This window comes from Galeopterus variegatus, unplaced genomic scaffold (genome assembly GCF_000696425.1).
Source record: "Galeopterus variegatus unplaced genomic scaffold, G_variegatus-3.0.2 Scaffold196, whole genome shotgun sequence".
Lineage (NCBI taxonomy): Eukaryota > Metazoa > Chordata > Mammalia > Dermoptera > Cynocephalidae > Galeopterus > Galeopterus variegatus.
Window position 1 is genome coordinate 773,561 of NW_007726307.1, and position 6,100 is coordinate 779,660.

Below are 6,100 nucleotides of genomic sequence, written 5' to 3' on the forward strand. Positions count from 1 at the left end.
TTGAATGATATCATCTCTCACTGACTCCACTGTCCTTAAATACGAGTCACTCTGATTATACATCTCTGATCAATAGTTTAAGCTTAATCATCATCATCATCATCTCTGGTCAGCAGCGTCCCTGATGACTAGTATTTCTGATTGTCAATATCTTTGTTCCTTGACAGCCCCGATGTCCACCTGGTTCAGGAGGTTTTCCTGTAATTATTCCTATAGCAGACTGCTGGTTCTGGCAGGGCCCTTGCTTAGAGCCGGGGAGGCCAAGGTCCCATGAAGGCCAGCACCTTGTCCCAGATATCCCAGCCCATCAGGATAGAGAGGGATGAGCATCTTTGGGACTCTGACCTCAGGATACCTGTGCCCTAGTGTGCCAACACTACCCTCCCCACATCCTGCCCCGTAGATAGACATGCAGAACAGACAGAAATCAGCCTGGTGCTTAGCTGGGTAGGCACTTGCTGCCCACCTGGTGCATGGGAGCACAGATCCTCCAGTCCTCCTCAGCTCCCCCTTCCACCACCAGTCCCAGCTCCAGAGCATTCTGGCCTTCCCTTCTCCTGGCAGCTGCAGCCACAGTGAAGGCAGGGCTAGTCCTCTCTTCTGTCCTCTGCAGGATTGTGTGTCGATGTGGTCATGTATTCAAGTATGCATATGTGCACACTTTGTTGACACTTATCCACCACACACTGTTCTTAGCTATGTCAGTGAATAAAACAAGCAAGAATATTTGTCCTCAAGGAGCTTACATTCGAGGCATGAAGCATAATATCAACTCTACCTGGCCTCCGGCAAACTGTCCTACCTGTCTGGCTCAAAGTCCAGAGCCAAGAGCCAGAACCTAAAGTCCGGAGCTTAGAGTCTAAAACCTACAGCCTAGAACCCAGAAGCCAGGAACCACAGCCATGTGCCCTGGAATGCAGGAATCTAGAGCCCAAGACACAGAGCACAGAGTCTGGAGCCTCAAATCCAGAACCTAGATCTTAGGGCTCAGAATCTAGAACTTACCAAGAACTGAGATGGGGCCCAGAGGCTGGGCCTCAGAATCCAGATCTCAGAACATGAAGCCCCAAATCTGGGGTCCTGAACGTGGAACCTCAGCCCCTAGAGCTTGGAGCTCAGAACCCATAATTTAGCACCAATGACATGGAGCCCAGCGCCTAGAACCTAGGTCCCAGAGCCCAGAACCCCAAATTCAGAACCTACAATTTGGCTCAGGACCTCGAGGCCAGAGCCCAGAGCCCAGAATTCAGAATGACCACCCAGAGAAGCCTCCCTGTTTCTCCACTACTCCCCTGGCTCGCTTCCTCCTGTCAGCCAATAATTTTGGAGCACCCAGTGCCAGGTGCTGTCGTCGGTGCTGAGAGACGGCTAGCAGGAAACGAGCGGACGAGAGGACTCCCTCTCCCCGCAACACCTGCTCCAAGAGAGCAGTGAGTCTGTTTTGTCACTCACGTGTCCCCTACGCCCCTTGCTTGCTTGTGATGGGTGCTTCCCAAATGTCTGTTGGACAGGCTCATTCGTTTACCCCACAAATATTTATGGGCCCATTTGTTCTTGGCATTTGGGTGGGAAATGACACAAAGACCCTTGCTCTGGTGACATGTGTCTTCACTCACTGCCAGGGAACTCTTGAAGGGCAGGGCCTGTTCCTGACAAGGAGTCAGCAGCCNATGTCTGATCATGAATATCTCTTCTCACCAATGTTTCTGATTACCAATGTGATATTACCAACGCACCCTGTCACTGATGTCCTAGGTCATCAATAAGTACAATCACCAATGTCATTGATCAGTGTTTTTTAAAAATGATAGATCCGATCGCTCACACGTGATCTCCAATATTTCCAATCATAATTTCTCATCACCAGTGTCTCTTTAACAATGTCCTTGGTCACTTGTCTCTGATCACCAATATCTCTAACCAGCAATGTGCCTGATAACCAATGTCCCTGATCATAGAATCCTCTCCCCATGAAATTTTCTATCAATGTGCTCACCAGTGACTCTGATTATCGATATCCCTGATTGCTCAACTCTGATCACAAGATCTCTTATCACCCATGTCTCTGATGCCCTACATCAGTGGTTGCTGAATCTGCTTCGAAGTCACTGATGACCAATGTCCCTGTTCTCCAAAGTCCCTTATACTCCTGATCACCTCCCTCTGTGGTCCCCAATAACCCTGGCCACTGGTGTCATCTGTCACCAATGTTTCTAACCACCAAGTTCTCCAATCATCAAAGCCTCTGGTGGCCAGGGCCTTTGGTCCCCAATAGATCACATACAGCTCTCCTCACCAAGGTCTCTGGACCCCATGTCTCCGGTCACTGAATCTGATCACCAATGTCTCCTATGCCCTTGGTCACCAAGGACATGAGCACCACATGCTTTCATCACTAATGCTTCTGGTCACCTGTATCCTTAGTCACCCATGTCCCTGATCAGTGATTATGATATAGGCAATAAATGATAATTCTGGTCACCAAGACCTCTGAGCACCGTTTCCTGATGATCAGTGTGTGACCGTGATCCTCTCCGATCATGTTGTGTTTGAATGATATCATCTCTCACTGACTCCACTGTCCTTAAATACGAGTCACTCTGATTATACATCTCTGATCAATAGTTTAAGCTTAATCATCATCATCATCATCTCTGGTCAGCAGCGTCCCTGATGACTAGTATTTCTGATTGTCAATATCTTTGTTCCTTGACAGCCCCGATGTCCACCTGGTTCAGGAGGTTTTCCTGTAATTATTCCTATAGCAGACTGCTGGTTCTGGCAGGGCCCTTGCTTAGAGCCGGGGAGGCCAAGGTCCCATGAAGGCCAGCACCTTGTCCCAGATATCCCAGCCCATCAGGATAGAGAGGGATGAGCATCTTTGGGACTCTGACCTCAGGATACCTGTGCCCTAGTGTGCCAACACTACCCTCCCCACATCCTGCCCCGTAGATAGACATGCAGAACAGACAGAAATCAGCCTGGTGCTTAGCTGGGTAGGCACTTGCTGCCCTCCTGGTGCATAGGGGGCACAGATCCTCCAGTCCTCCTCAGCTCCCCCTTCCACCACCAGTCCCAGCTCCAGAGCATTCTGGCCTTCCCTTCTCCTGGCAGCTGCAGCCACAGTGAAGGCAGGGCTAGTCCTCTCTTCTGTCCTCTGCAGGATTGTGTGTCGATGTGGTCATGTATTCAAGTATGCATATGTGCACACTTTGTTGACACTTATCCACCACACACTGTTCTTAGCTATGTCAGTGAATAAAACAAGCAAGAATATTTGTCCTCAAGGAGCTTACATTCGAGGCATGAAGCATAATATCAACTCTACCTGGCCTCCGGCAAACTGTCCTACCTGTCTGGCTCAAAGTCCAGAGCCAAGAGCCAGAACCTAAAGTCCGGAGCTTAGAGTCTAAAACCTACAGCCTAGAACCCAGAAGCCAGGAACCACAGCCATGTGCCCTGGAATGCAGGAATCTAGAGCCCAAGACACAGAGCACAGAGTCTGGAGCCTCAAATCCAGAACCTAGATCTTAGGGCTCAGAATCTAGAACTTACCAAGAACTGAGATGGGGCCCAGAGGCTGGGCCTCAGAATCCAGATCTCAGAACATGAAGCCCCAAATCTGGGGTCCTGAACGTGGAACCTCAGCCCCTAGAGCTTGGAGCTCAGAACCCATAATTTAGCACCAATGACATGGAGCCCAGCGCCTAGAACCTAGGTCCCAGAGCCCAGAACCCCAAATTCAGAACCTACAATTTGGCTCAGGACCTCGAGGCCAGAGCCCAGAGCCCAGAATTCAGAATGACCACCCAGAGAAGCCTCCCTGTTTCTCCACTACTCCCCTGGCTCGCTTCCTCCTGTCAGCCAATAATTTTGGAGCACCCAGTGCCAGGTGCTGTCGTCGGTGCTGAGAGACGGCTAGCAGGAAACGAGCGGACGAGAGGACTCCCTCTCCCCGCAACACCTGCTCCAAGAGAGCAGTGAGTCTGTTTTGTCACTCACGTGTCCCCTACGCCCCTTGCTTGCTTGTGATGGGTGCTTCCCAAATGTCTGTTGGACAGGCTCATTCGTTTACCCCACAAATATTTATGGGCCCATTTGTTCTTGGCATTTGGGTGGGAAATGACACAAAGACCCTTGCTCTGGTGACATGTGTCTTCACTCACTGCCAGGGAACTCTTGAAGGGCAGGGCCTGTTCCTGACAAGGAGTCAGCAGCCAGAGCCAGGGGAGGCCGGGGGGTCTTGAGTCTGGAGAGGGGTGAGCACCCCAGCTTCAAGTCCTAGCAAGTCACTTTGGAGCAACAGCCCTGAGGCTCAGGGGCTCCTGTTCACAGCTTCAGTTCTCTGCTCCATAAAATGATTAGCTTCTAACAGTGACTCCCACTGCCCAGAGTCCTTGCGCATGGTAGACAGTTTCGATTTTGTGGCCACAAAGCACCCAGGCAGGGCTGGGCACACAGGCTGGGCGCCACAAGCAGCTGCCTTGAGCAGGGCCAGAGCACCTGTGTGATCCTGCGGACCGGCACCAGGGTGTGGGGTAGGTTTGGCCTTTGTGCCATCTGTTTGCACCCAGGTGGGGCTCAGCTGGGCTCGCTCAGCCCCTTCCCCCCTTCCTCTTTCTGGGACACTTCCAGGCCTGGCCTCTCACTCCCACTTCCCGTAGGGAGAGTCCAGACCTCCTGCACGTGCTTGGGGTCAGCTCTGTCCTTCTTTCTCCATGCTGCCTCCTACCTCCTGGAGACCCACTGCTGGGACAGGGAAGGGCCACAGAAGCGGACTGTGCCCCAGGAGAAAGATGTTCAGAGGAATGCCTGCCGCCCATCTGACAGAAGGACAGACTCGCCCATGCTGCAGGCACGAAGGTAGCCACGGGGGCTGCTCCCAAAGTGGCCAGCCCTGAGTGGGCTCACGACATGGGGCGACCCAGGCAACATTCCACTGGCTTTTTTTCCCTTCTTAAGGCAAAACGATAAAATGATTCCAAACTTTATCCGGGAGAACTAACAAGTAACTGGCAGAGTAAGTTAGACAACCAGGAAAAATAAAGTGAGGTGTGTGCATGTGTGAGTGAAACGCTTTCTAATATTAAACAAGATTCTATTATCCCAATTGTTCAAACCTTGTGGTTCTGCCATAAGAATAAACAGATCAATGGCACGTATTCGAGTAAGCCTGAAACAGACCCTGTTATTTACAAGATAGTGGATGATAAAGGAGGTACCCTGAATCAATGCAAGGGTGGAGGGTTATTCGATCAAGCGGTGTTGGAACATCCAGCTGGTGAGCATGGCTGGGCGAACACCTGAACAGGGTGTCCTATTCAGCCAGCAGCAAGTTTCATTTGGGCTGAACGATGTTTTTGCAAAACGTAAATAAGTAGCAAATGGTTTTAAATGAGGAGATTCACAGAAAAATAGGTGGAAGGAACCAGGCAAAAGAATACACAAGAGGCTGTCTCCAACAGAAATGAAGACAAACAGCCAGTTAAACACTCCGACAGGTGTTCACCCCAGAAGTGATCAACTACATGCATTTTAAACAAGGAGGTACCACTTTTTACCTTAGCAAAAATGGAAGAGGTTGAGCTGGTGTGTAAAAACAAACCTGGGAAATACCTCTCATCAGTGGAAATCATCACGATTCCAAATGCCCACTGGACTAGCAAGCCCTCTTCAGGTGTATCTCCCCAAAACGCCAGAACGAGTGAAAACCAGCAAGATGTAGAACAGTGTATAAAGCACGATTCTGTTTTTGTTTTTAAAATATCTGTGTAGATACAGAAACATATCTGGGAAGATACACCCCTGATTAATAATAGTTGTTAGTTCGAAGAAGCGTGATATAGACCAGGGTGAGGGAGAGGACACTTCTCATTTTATAAACTTTGCTATTATCTTCATGTGTTATAAGGATATGCCAATTCTGCAATTTAAAAAATTTTGCCGATTTGTGTCCATGCCCTAGGAGTCTGTGGAAGGTGGGATTTAAGGGTTGTGAATCAGAACGTATGAAAGAAGAAATTTCCAAGCAGCAAAGCATTAAAGAAGCTGTATGGCTACTTGCAGCAGCCTATGCTGAGTTATGTTAGCAAAGGAACAA